General features: G+C 36.4%; 1 protein-coding gene across 1 annotated transcript in view; it reads right to left on the bottom strand.

Annotated features, from left to right (window-relative positions):
- LOC128865233 (uncharacterized) overlaps nucleotides 1-14,499 on the bottom strand; it is a 237,389-nt gene that overhangs the window by 208,824 nt on the left and 14,066 nt on the right. The window lies entirely within an intron of this gene.

The raw sequence follows: 14,499 nt of genomic DNA, 5'->3' as shown, positions 1-14,499 counted from the left end.
GAAAAAATGTGTAAAACACTATGTTAAATAATATTGGGTTGGGGAAAAAGTAATGTCGTATTTTGTCAATTGAGCGCGACATTTAAACATATCTTGCGTTGTACTTATTGCATCTGGTCACACTAAACGGCGATTTGAAGACGACAATCTGTACTACAAGTATCTCTTTGAAAGTGTTGTGATCGTACATTTCAGTCTTAAGTTATAGCGCCGCAAAGACGGAGTCTACCAAGCAAGAAATTCGTCATATTTAACGTTTTTACTACCTTAGAGGTAAAAATGCAACGAAGGCGGCAGCAAAAATTTGTGAAGTTTATGGGCCTGATACTGTAACGATTCGCACAGCACAGCGTTGGTTCGATCGATTTCGTTCTGGTGTAGTAGATGTCGAAGATGCACCCCGTACTGGTAGGCCAATCGTCGTAGAGACTGATAAAATCGTTGAAATTATCCAAAAAGACCGTCAAGTGAGCATTCGCTCGATTAGTCAGGAACTAGGTGGATACCACAAAACCGGTTGGAACCATTTGCAGAAGATTGGATTCCAAAAAAAGCTGGATGTTTGGGTGCCACAGGTGTTGACGCAAAAAAATCTCTTGGACCGAATCAACGCTTGCGATTCTCTGCTAAAACGGAACGAACTTGACCCATTTTTGAAGCGGATGGTGACTGGCTAAGAAAAGTGGATCACGTACTACAACGCCAAGCCAAAAAGATCGCGGTCGAGAAGCGGCGAGCCGGCCCAAGCCATCGCCAAGCCCGGATTGACCGCCGGGAAGGTCCAAGCAAAACGCCCTTGGTGATACCAAGTTGGCCTCAAAAGAGGCTTGCGAAAACTGGTTATCTGAATTTTTTGCAAATAAGGAGGGGGGGGTTTTAAAAAGGGGGGATAATGAAGTTGCCTTCTAAATGGCAACACATTTGCGAACACAACGGGGCAAATTTGACTTGAATTGGATAATTCTAAGTACGATAAATAAAGCTTCAAATTTCGATCACAAATACGACATTTCTTTTTCCCCAACCCAATATATGGAGAAGTGGATAAAGAACGCATAAATATGTAGCTGGCAGATGACTGGACTCGCTTAGTTGTGTTGTGATGAATGCTAAGTGACCATTTGACTTTGGTGTTCCAAACAATCAGAAGAACTCTTACTTCACATCTTCGTCACTTTCCTTTAAAGTAAAACCACTTAGTGCGATCAAGGAAGTGTATAAAATTACGAATGCTACCCGTATCTAGTTTCGCTATACATTCAGAGAAGTACAATAATTTACATATAAAGTTCCAGATGTAGTACTCAACACTCTTCAATTTCTTATCGGTGAAGCTGCGTTGGAAGTGATAGGAGCTGAAACGCCTCTTTGGTTTCCATAGCCCGTATTTGATTTGCCGCTTTAATGGAAGTCATTTTGAGCGATGTTCATCATGACAAAACTGGACCTTTTCTATGCTGGAGTTGTAGCGCAGTTCATAAAAATGCATCTGTTGTCAATAAACAACGACCCATATAATCAGCTTATTCAGAGCTATTTAATTTTATTTATTAAATCACGGTATGAATCTTTTAGGCTTCCAGAGATTTTTTCTAGGATAGCCAAAGTTTTGATTCTGTAAGAGCTTTTTTGATTCCAACTGGTTATTGTTTAACCTGCAATCGTATTAAAAAAGGCAGTCGACTCAAATTAAAATTACAGAGGTCTAAAAATGTCAAGTTTATTTTGTGTTGCCTTTCGATGGTTTCGATGCCCTTCTGATTCTCCTTTGATTTGGGTGTTTTGATTGAGCGATGCGCGTTTTGATTTGAGTATAAGTTGAAGTCCCTAGAAAGTCACGCTTGGATGAGTATCTTTTCCCAAAACTATGACATGATGGCCAACTTTGGACCCCAGAATGCCTCGAACAAAAATAATCTCAAAACAAAAACTGGTCTCACAAAAAATTTTTTTTTCTCTTAGAAAACAAATTAACCTCACTAACTTTAAATGCAAACAGCATGAGAAGAAATATTTTATATTATTATTTTTCTTAATTTGAGTTTAACCTAAGATTTGTAGGAATATCCACCCACCCATAAGAGTTTACCCAGCGAATGCCTAAGCCTACATTTTAGATAAAACTAAGTCATTGAAAGCGGGGGATTTAAACATACAGACACACATAAATCTTCTAACATTTTGTTTTTGTAGCATAGTTTGTCTCCAAATGTTATGTACTTGTAGGTATGTCTGTATGTATGCTTACAAAATACACATTTATTACAGCTTAGCTTAGAAGCTTTTTCTTTACTTTACACACAAAGTCGACAACAACGACAATAATACGAGCGTAAAATGTGCGCCTGATTTTCCCGTGGCCTCACAAAAAAGGCAGGACAGCACGGAAGCAAGCAAGTAAAAAGCAAAAGAAACTGAAAGAAAACAATTTTGAAGGAATAATTCTTACGCACAACCTCGCAATACATACATACATGCCTGCTTAGCAATAAAGGAAAGAAAAAAGAAAACGTTCATAAAAGAGTAAAGCAGAGAGCCGAAATTGCTGTTAACGCATCATTGAAGTTAAGCACCGCCTAATAAAATAAAATTAACAGTAACTTGGCGATAGAGCGGGGACAGAGAAAGAGAGAGAAAGAAATTTTCGAGCAGCAGCGCTCGTGAAGAAGTGCAAAATAAATATGTGTACGTATTTATTTATATATATGTATGTATGTATGTATGTATGTATGTGGTAGTAAGAAATTTATTTTGGCACGAAAATACGCCAATGCACACCAACGCGTTGTCAAGTGCTAAGCACTGTGCACACACACATACATATGCGCGTACGAAAATAGAAGATAGACGCATGGAGAGGAAGAGAATTGCTCAGGAATTTAGGGAAGTCTGTTTTGTGCACTCACTGAATTCCAGTCCCTTGCCGGTCGAGCTGATTGCTTGTCTGCTATCGTATCATACTTTTGCCTAACAAGCGAAATGACGCACACTTCCTCTATTGTAGATGATACAGCCAAATGACAGTGCGTCCATTCTTTCATCCGCCTGTCTCTCCGTTTTTTAGAAAAGATGGGTGATGGACATTTTACGGCTCGAACGAGTCAATTCGTTAGATGTTGTATTGAGGTGTTGTAGCGCTTTTTTCTGTGTAGATAATTTACTTCACTTTAGGGAAACTTTCAATTTGAGTCAGTAAGTGCATGTTTTACTCCATGTTCTCACTCGTCGAATAAATGTTCCTTTCATTTCCGTTGTACTATGAGCACTTTTATAGAATCAAATCAATGTTCTTTTCCGATTTTTTTTATGCATTCCGTATTGAGTATCAAGAGCTGCAGGAAACTTTTATAGGCAACATAGAAGACCATACAAATTTCGTTCTTCGTCTGATCTTTACAGTCAGCTCGTCCCACGAGTTTGTGCCTCAACAGTCCAGGTTCTGCTAAAACAGTTCCCACAAAGAGCTTAAGCACATTTTTCGAAGACCAGATATTTGAATATGATTCGGTATCATCGTGGTCATTAGGTTAGGTTAGGTTAAGTTAGGTTAGGTTAGGCTGAATGGCATTCATATGACACACTTAGGTCAGAATAATCCTTTTGTAATACCATCATTTACGCTCCTGTCTTCTTTAAACCAATATGTGAATTTAATGAATTTTTAATGAGACCTCTTGAATGCTGTCAAGAAAGGCGAACCTGAGCATGAAAAGCCTTTTTCCGTATAAAGCAATGCATGTACTCAGGAGGTGTTCCACGCTTTTCTCTTCTTCAATAACTTGACAGTCATTATGTGGTACCCTCAGTCTATTTGCATGCCATCCAATTAAACAATGCCCTGCTATTACCCTTTTTATTTTACTCATCGATCGCGATTTTGTACGGCCATGGTTCCATTCTGGCCAAGTTTGCCTGCTTATATGACGGGCAACGGGTTTTAGCAGCATTGATAGAGTGTCTATTTATCCACCTTATTTACTTCCCAGAAATTGTTTTGCGTGCCTACGAATATGGTGGCTATATAATTGTAGCCTATGGTCCTTTATCAGTTTGTAAGTGAAGAGCTAATTTCTGTTTGGGGAGCCTTAAAAAGTTCCACTTTCCTTTTTCATTGCTGCACATCAAAAATGGCACTTCAAATCATCGAGGTTCTATTGAGGGTAGTGAACACCTGGAGTAATAGTGCACGAGGTGACATCTAATACAACTTTTCACATCTTTCTTTTTATCGTTGAAATTTGTTACTTCTCAGAAACTTCTGACATGCATTCCAATAATTTTTGGCATTTTCAATCTGTTTGTTAACACAAAAACTACTGGACTACCCAATGTGACTTTTTATCCAAAAAAAAACTATCATCCCATTTCTGTAATTCAATTTAAAATCACTTTCTGTCTCAGCTTTCATAAAAAGTCCGCAAGTACAGTAAAGCAGGTTGCCTGTTATAATTTTGAAGCTGCTCCAATTTCCTGCTTATCCGCTGGTAGAAATCAAAACGCTCAAACTGCCAATTAAACATAATCTCCATTGAAATGTACGTCGAGTGCACTCTGCTATTGTGACAAATTTCACTTTGCATATTAAGGACAGTAGCGCAGTGGGATGCGGCGAATTGAGGGGAACCATGACAGCTCAAGTGGATGTACAAAGCAACTTACATGCACATACATATATGCCAATACTCACACAAGTCTAAATTAGCATTAGCAATGCTTTTTGAATAATTAAATTAGTTAAACAATTATGTGATACATAAGTAAGCTGTGCGTGTGGGAAAGTGAGCAACTGCGTTGGTCAGCATGGCAAGTGTGAGCGAAGTAGATAAGTAAGTGGGAGGATGGCTAAACACGGCGCTTGGCGTGCAGACTTTCTAGACACATCATTGGGAAATGACTATTCAAGCATTTGAAATTTGAAGCAAGCGTGTTGGTGGTCACACAAAATACTTTGTGTAAGTTAGCTCTAATTATAAATAGAATTTACTTAAGTACGCATGTAAGTTGAGCAGAGAAGCGCTACTCGAGCTGCTTATTATGCTTGAGTGGACACGAAAATGCCAGGCAGCTGAATTTGCATAAGCATATGCACGTTGAGTGGCGACCAGCAGCTGTTATTGCTATGAAAGTATGGGTGTGTGTGTGTGTGATATACGGGTGCCCACTTGGTTGCTTGTTGAAACTGCTTACAAACACACGCACACACATAGTTTGCATATTTGCATGGCGGATATTACAAATGCATAATGAATACATGCAAGCATGCATGCATGGGTGCATAGACGCTGGCATTGTTTGCTGCTGCTGTTGCTGCTGCTTGGGGATGCCTACTTGAATTTGAATGCAGCCTGTATTTTAGTATGCTGTTATGCCAACTAATATTATGCAAACAAGTCGATGTGTTGTATGTGTGCAGGTTCATCTTATATGAATCGAGTACCCCCACCTCAATTATTCATACATATGCACATTTGCACACACTCGCAATTGTGGAACTTGAAAATATTGACTTTGCTTTGCTGCCATAAAATACCAATATGCGGAGCAGAAGAAATTTATGACCAGCATAAGAGTATAAGTAAATCTGCATCCGCGCATGTGTGTGCGTGTGAATACACACATATATGAACAATATATTCAAATTTGTATACAGTGCATGCTTATTCCAATAAATAACCATAATGGTGCAAATAATTGTTCGAATATATTCCCATATAAACAGTTGCGGTGGCTGTACTGATGGTTCTACAGCGATACCTTTAATTTGCAAACAAGCCATTTATCATGAATACCTATGTATATCTTAAAAGTGCATCGCATGCATGTGTGTACATATGCAGTAGGAATGCTGATAATAAGGAGGAATTTTCAAACTGGGATTTCAAGATATTTTTAAAGTACCTCCGATATCCTGTAATCCGTTCCGGTGCTCGGCACGATACATCTTCTTTTAATATAAATAAAAATTCAATAGCTGAAAGCATTCAACCATTTGAAATTTAAACTAAACTGATTTTAAAAATCACATATTTACTAATACTACAAATCATAGCGTGATCGATTGTTTAATTTATTGGAAACCCACAGGCGTCAGAAATTCATATGTCACACATAAGAAAGCAATTACAGTTCTTTTGAAAGTAATAATTAATATAAAAAATCATTGCACAACTATACGAAAACTAAGCCTCTATTTGTAACTTTAAGTACAACTTTTCTGTGCTTTTGCAACCGGTTTTGTGTTCTTAGATTGACAATGTTGCACACTCATACTTTGTAGCAAGACAAACAGCGAAAATTTAGTACTCAACTACAACGGCTTTGGAAGCAATTGTAAAAATATTATTAAAAATATTATCACTTGCCCTAACCACTATTCATTTTTACCCCACCGATTTCTTCTCATATGCACCTTATTGCAAAATTATAAACAAACCACTATTTTTTATAAAAATACTCGTATAGTTCATACTACAACAAAAACAACATTACGCAAAAATTCAAACTTTGCTCCAAATATTTCAAACTACTTCAAAATTTCATCAAAATTTTCAACTATTTAGCCAGAATTTTTAGCATTTTTCACGTTATGCACTTTTAAAGTCCGTTACATATAACAAATGTCTAGTTTCAAGTGACAAAAAAATAAAGTTATTTAGAATTTTTTTGTTTGTTTTGGCAGTGCAAGGTTTTTCCTTCCATACAAACAAATTCGGGCATGTAATTGAGTATGAGAAAAGGGCGTAATGGTTTAGCGAAAAAAATTGTCAAGAGTCAATGTTATTTTGTAGTCACTCTAAAAAAGCACTAAATTCCAGTGGCCTATAAAACTGCATACCGAGACAAATGCGAAATGTTCTGGTTATAAAGTTGGGAGTTACGATGAAATTTTGATAAAACTTAAAAAATTTCACACAAAGGTTGAAACTTTGGTTTTTAGTGTAGTATGAACTATGGTGGTCGTGGTGGTGGAGGTGTTGTCTGAGTGACACAGCCCAGACCCAAATAGCGCAAAAGACGCCATTTTGATAGACCACTTGTGGAGCCACTACTTTTGAAATATATTTTTATAATTAAAAAAAAATATTGCTGAGATACATCAGCAAATACTTCTTTTAACATAGTGTATGAGAACTAGCGATATCGATAAATATTTTTTCACAGTTGAAAAAGCAAACTGATTTGACATTCCTATTCAGTGATTATTCTCAACTTGTGGGCCTTATTGTCCTTCGACTACGTGAACATTTTACTTAAGGATCTTGGCTTGCGTGCCTATAAAATACAGCTCGTGCAAGAACTTAAGGGGACAGATACCTGTAAATTTTCGGAAATAATTTTTTCGAAGCAAAAATGGTAGGAAAATTCGCGCCAAAATTAATTTTTTTTTAGCATTTTATTCCGCGAATTTTTTTCCATTTTTTTTTAATTCACATAGAAATTATGACATTAATAAACAAACAAATTTTTGGTTTTTTGTATTCAGGTCACTGACGCCGATGCTACAATGCCCGCTAATTGAGAAGCCCCGCTGCGACCTTCCTGGAAGAATGGAGTGTACATCCGCCATTTTAATTGATTAAAATTAAAAAAAAATGTATTATTTTAATGTATAAACAAACTGAATGCCAATTTTGAAAAAAATATATTGACTTCTTCATTTAAAATAATTTTAATGAAAATCAGGGAAAATATGGTCGTTTACAGGTATCAGTGCCCTTAAATAGTTTCGGAGAAAACAAGGTTTTTCACAGTATCTAGGTAATTCTTAGAGACAAGGGTAGCAATGACTTATTAGCCAAATGTTGCATCACAGCAGCTTTGTAAATGAGTCCATTTCGACTGCAAATTGAACCTTGAGAGATGTGGCCAATCCTGCCAGTTTCCCGCATAAAAAATTCTGGCCACTATAAAGCAGTGCAGTATGGAAGCCGAATAACTAACAATTTTGTGTTCAAGCCAGTCGATTTTGACCAATTGCTAGAGGCGCGCATACTGTCGATGATGAATAAATACATAGATGCGATTGGGAAAGGAACTATAGAAGTCCCTCAATACACTTCTGGGAAAGCGACGACTTGCAATTTATATGGAACTTTATATGTTTTGAGAATAGCATTTGTTGGGGCAACCTCCGATTCTGTTGATGGAATGAATTGACTACTTTTGCGTGAGATCTCTTGGAAGAAAGCTTCGAGTTCAATAAGAAATTTTTGAATGGTAGGATAATTGAAAAATTAAGACATGGAAGTTGTGAGGTTCGCTTTCGTGCACTGGAAATATTAACTAAAATTGTCTTACTGTGAAGATTTATGCATACAGAAGAATTCGGGCAGGCAGATGCACCGAGCGAAAGTGCAAATTGGTATCCTCCACGGCGCTAATTATTTGTTTGTATGCTTATCTACATTTGCCGCGCCTTCTTCAGCTTACTATGGCAAACAACCATTACTTCAACTAAGTCATAACATTCTCATCTATTTCTGTATTCAATTTAATTGCTAAAAAAGCAAAATGAAATTTGTCTGCCCCACTTTCGCCAATTAAGCGCAACGATAAATTTCCAAACAGTAAAGCAAACCGCAATGCGGAAAACCACACTAAACTTCATTTTGGTCTATCCACCGACTGGAAGCGGCAGTGGGCATAGCGCGGCCATTGGGTCAGTAATGAATTGCGTTGAATTGCCATTGGTCATTCAGTGGCTTAGTCGCTTGAATGGCTATTCGGGACGAATATTTACGACACAGGCCTTTTCATTAAACTGTTTTATTTTTTATTTTTCGGCTTATTTTCATTGGTAAATATAAGGCTTAAATAATTTTGCAGTTTTGACACAAGCCCAGGCTAACTGGCGGCTATTTAGTACATACTCGTGAATAAATAAAGGAACGTTGTGCAGTGAAGTGCGCGCGGAGAGATCCGAGATGACGCCGGAATAGTAAATATTTACATACATATATTACATAAATATTGCTTAACCTAATTTTTTCAAGCATATTACTTTTTTTTTGCCAATTAAAATGATGAAAATGAAAAGAGAAAGATGGGCAAATAAGGAGAAGGGTAGATTTGAGTAGAGCGGCACTTCAGCGTAAAGCAAATATTTGGATATGTTCAAGGCTACAAGGCCGCCGATGCAAATTGGCAGGCTAAGTTAATTGAAAAAAGTATGCACATACAAACACTTATGCACTTATGGTCACACAATTAAGTCACCTTAGCTTTTACAATAGTCACGAAATATTTTTCGAGCTAATTTTTTTTTCTATATTTTTATAAAAAGTAAATTCATTGTAAAACAAAAACCTTATAAATCAAAATTCCTAGAATTGTAAAAAATTAAAAAAAAAATCTAATAAATTTCACAATATTAATATCAAAAATGTTTAACCTCTCAGTAAGATTTTTTTTTAAATTTCTTGGTATGCGATTTTATAGTATACAAATGTTTAATAAAAGAAAGTGAAAACTCACTTCTTTTCTTTTGCGTACGGTATTGATAATTTTTTTCACATAAAATAAACATCGTTGCAAAAAAAATTAGTCTTCTGAAAATTTACACTCTGATAAACTAAAATTCAAAGGGCTATAAAACTGCACACCAAAAATCTTTTTTTACAATCCGGATTAAAAAGCTAAAAATATTGCTGATCATTTTATTAAATTTTGCAAAATTTTTATGAATGTTGTAAAAGGTTTAGAACTTTTGTTTGTAAGGTTTTTGATACACAAAAAAATTTTAAGTCTGATTAAAAGTTAAAAAAGTTTTTGAAATTCATTGAATTTTTATGAATTGAGAACCAAGTTTGAAGCTTTTATTAATAAGGGTTTTGATATATGTAAAATGATTTATTATTTTCCAAAAAATTAAAAAAAGCTTCCTTGAAAAATATTTCGCGAGTATTGCAGAAGGCGGAGTGACTTAACTATCTGACCACAAGTGTATAAATATGTATGTGAGTATGAATACACACTTATACTTATATAATTATTAAAGTACAATAATAGAGAAATTAGCAGGAATTTATTCAAAATTTACTTTAGTGGGATTTATGTGGGCTCACAAGGACGCAGTGTCACGTTCTCTGCTAACTGAGAAAAGGAGGCGGCTTTGCTTAGCAGCCAATAAAGTGGGACACATTTTTTATTTTCTCTGTTTACTTTGTCACCGAGGTGGTGAGTTCGCTCAGAATTCATAAAGAGCCTGCAAATAGATACTCGGTTTGTGCCTGCTGCATAATTAATTATCGTAAGCATATACTTGAGTCGAATTAAGGTCAGTGGATTTGAGTTTAAGGAAGCTAGGAGAAGCTGAGCAAATTAAATTTTAAAATGGTTCTTGGCATGCGATTCAGTGTATGGTACAAAATCGAAAAGAGAGGTATAAAAAAGTTAGGCAATCTTGCGAGATTATACGAAGCAGCCTATAAATAGATTTTTCCATGTTCAATAAATTATCATTCGCGCAAATTTATTTACTTACTGTTGGTTAGGTCAGGTTAGGTTCACACGGCTGACTAACCTCTATTAAGATTTAATGCAGACATCACGTAGGATGTCAACGCTTTTAGCAAGTTAAAGCAGCACTCCGAAACCCTCAACCTGTGAGGCTCACAGACATTTAATGCGCATTTTTGATAACACCGGACAAAGCCACAAAATGTGTTCTATAGTTTCCTCTATATTCTCTCTGCACTTCCTGCATTTGCCGTTGCTAGCAATCTCTATATTTTAAGCGTGTGCAGCCTACAGATTATGACCTGTCAGCGTACCTATAATAGGTCTGCAGTCTTTTCGTGAGAGCGTAAATACGTACTGAGTCCGTTTTTTGTCAGTAATTCTGTATATGAATTTTGCAGCTCAGTTTTCACTTGCTTTTTCGTGCCGTCGTCCATTTCGTTCTGTGTTATATTTAGCGGTCTTTGTATATTATTCTCCTGGCTACATGGGAGCAAACGGTACTTCTAGCTTCTACTATACTATTTCATTTCCTATAAGGCCTTTGTGACCCTTCCCTACTCCGTTGAATATTTTTGGACTTATAGCGCTGTTCAAATCGGCCAATTGTCTTTGGTAGCGTCCACCGTCAACTGTTTCACCTGGTTTTAATAGCTCGTACCAAATCATAGCACGCTGATCCCAGAAAACACACAACATTGCTTTGCGGCCGAAGCGATTTGGTTTGCCCGTTGTTTTTGGCTTGTGGCCGGGTGGATCATACGATCGTTTAAGCTTGGGATTAGAGAAATAGACCCATTTTTCATCACCCGTACCGATTCGATGCAAAAAGACTTCCTTTTGAACCGGGAGAGCAGCATTTCACAAGTGGTTTCACGATGTCCGCAAATCGTAGTTTGAAGGCACGAAATTCGACATTTTTAAGAGCGACAAAAATGCATTGTTGTATGAAACGGAACAAACAATGAACTGAATATTGTTGACAGATGACAGACGAAAAATCAAGACATTTTGGAAGGTTTAAAAATACTCCTAGGGACATCTAAGGACTAATAGCTGAAAGTCTTATTTCATAGGTATCTACCTGGTAATAATTTTGGTTCTGGTTTACTACTTCTTTCCACAAAAGTGGCTTATGAATTTGTGATGACTATAAAATTCACAGGATGTTGAGCGCAGCTAATTTTACTGTTTTTTTTTAATTTTATGAAGGATATAAGTAAAGCTTGAACGGCTTTCAAGGAGATTCACAAAGAGCCATGTACCCTTAAGTATTGTAAGGAGTATTTAATGACAGCTACTAGGCAACTACAATCCGGCCGGCATCAAAATCTTGCAGTTCCTGATTTTCACCTTTCAATAAAAGGTTTCATATAGATGATATTTCGATGCGACACATGGACTCTTTAAATTATATGAAAATTTTGGTATGTTTAAATTTATAAAGTGAAACATCTCCGGCTTTTAGAAAAAATATTTTTTTGGTCTCAAATATATATATTAGGAAAATGCTATTTCTTTCTTTGTTGAAAATTTTTGGAAAAGAGTTTTACTTGGCATTTAAAAAAACACTTATTAGAAACCTTAAATTGTTAGTATAACTACTCAAGAAAATATGGTAAAAATTTTAAAGCGAAATTTGCTTTATTCTCGATTGTATGTGCACTTAACTGAGCGCCCGTCGACTCGGCCCCGTAGCGCTTACGATACGATACTTTATTTCAAACGCGTTTTTCTCGAAACGACTTTTTTTGATACGGTGGCAACGATTTCTCGAAGACTAATGAACCGATTTGAATTTTCTTTTTTCCAAAATTTTTTTTGTCGCATTGGCTTTCGTTGTACGTAACCGATTTTCAAAATTTTGAAAAAAACTATTTTTTTGGGCCTGTTGAAAATCAAAAAAAATGGTGCAAAACACACATCGAAATTCACATCACCAAAAAAAAAAAACGGCTATGTACAACGATAGCCACTATAGTGTAGATGAATAAAATTTTTTTGATTTCAGATGATTATTCATTGCTGTATCGCTGCCACCAGATGACGTCTTCCTACTTACAAAAAAGAGTTCCCAAAAATCAAATATTTTTTTACCCCCCACAGTGGCGTTCCCCCTTAACAGTTATAGGAGGGTTATGGGTGCCAAAAATTCCAAAAAAAAAATATTCACCAGAAAAAATTTACCAGCAAAGTCCTTTTTCTAAAATTTCAAAACTTTAAAAACCTATATATAAAAATTTTGAACATTGAATAAATGTTTAATTAAACCTAAATTATTATTGGTTATTGTTCAATTATTTTTAAATTGTTTTCAGTTTACTTCTTATTATATAATATTTACGTCTACCAATTACCAATATACAAGTACCAATTTTCAGAAAAATATACAGCAAACTCCACAATACTTCGATCACTAGGCATGGAAGCGCAGGATGGGGTTGAATATTTGTGATTAGCGAGTGGACTTCAGAAGGGCATCAAGGGCAGTATATTTCTATATTAAGAGCTGCATCCTCATCTAGCAGAATATATGCAAACCAGGGTGTTGAGTAATATGAATTCTTAAATTCACAACTCATTCGCCCAGTAGAAGTGAGATTGATTTTATTGCTATCTGTAGGCGTATTTTATTATTAGTTTAGATCCCGCCGAGCATGGGAAGCTTATGAGCAAAATTAGCACATTTCGTGCTGGTGCTAATATAAAAGGGCACTTAGGGCAGTGCGAATGGCGTAGAATTAAATAGAGAGCTAATATCAGCGTACTAAATATTAATTATTAATTAGTTATTAATTTTGTATATTCAATGCTTTACGGCGACCTTCAATTTAAAATAAAACTCTAATTAAAATATTTCTATCCAGCTGACGCTTGAGTGGCATTGGCACAAATCTTTCATGAGTTTTCCATTCAAAAGTGCTTCTCAAGCCCATCCAATATGTCCCTGTCATCAACTGCTGAATTAATTCGATTTTCATCAACATCCTCAGCCGTTTGTTTTGCTGTTCAAGCAAATCACTCACAATCTACCACTCTTCAGCGCACTGCCGCACTCTGCTCCCACCTATCATTTGCCACAATGCAAATTCGTATTGAATTAAAAATTGAAGAGACTTTTAAAGAAAATCTTCTAAGTTGTAGAACTTGAGTTGCACTCGGTGGCGCTCGAGTGCACTTAAGGGTAATTTACGTGTGGCACAGCGCGCAGCGCAGCACAAAAGCGAGACACTCAACTGACTTGACTGAGCTGAACTATTTGAGACGGGAAGGAAGAATATGACAAAGAAATCACGTTCAACCAACGAAAAAGGCAAATTTGCATTGGCATGACGTGTATGTGTGCGTTAGGGGCAACAAAAGCTACTAAACAATGAGAGCTGCCACAATGACACCCTTGAATAATAAACACGAGCAGTGCATGAAATTTGTCCTTCTTTGTTTTTGTTGCACACCCGGGGCCCCATATGCAGCAATAAAAGAAAACAGCAACAAGTGTGAAGAAAAAAAAAACAAATACAAATACAATCACAAATACTATAAAATGTCACGAAAATTCAACCTGTCGCTTTTATGCGTCAGAAACTTTGTGCAACAACAAAAGTAGCAAATTTGTTTTGTCAGAAAATACTGCAAATGGCTGAGTAAGTTTTATTTCAAAGTGGGATGGACGGCTATGCTCAGTTGGCGCACTTGGCGGTGGTCGTGTCTCCTTTTAGGCGGATGACTGCAACCAAATGCGGTTTTTGCAGTTTCACTGCATCACCATGTGGCTTCGAGTACAGTAAAAGCTGGTGTGTTGTAGCCATTACAAAGTTTGCCAGTTGGCCAAAGACAACTTAAGTGTTGGGTAAGCGTGTGAATAAATTTATGAGTTAGCAGGCGTTTGTGCCTTGGCGTGAGTTACATACCCCCGAGACCCCACTGTAAATGCGATTGGGTTTTCGCATAGAAACATAGACGAATGCGAATGATAATACAAAATTGCTGGATTCTTCTATATACATACGTTTGTGTACCTGTATTTAATGTAGTTTAAGG

The sequence above is a fragment of the Anastrepha ludens genome, chromosome 5, assembly GCF_028408465.1.
Source record: "Anastrepha ludens isolate Willacy chromosome 5, idAnaLude1.1, whole genome shotgun sequence".
Lineage (NCBI taxonomy): Eukaryota > Metazoa > Arthropoda > Insecta > Diptera > Tephritidae > Anastrepha > Anastrepha ludens.
Note: the sequence above shows the minus strand (reverse complement) of the source record. Positions and strands in the feature narration are given on the sequence as shown.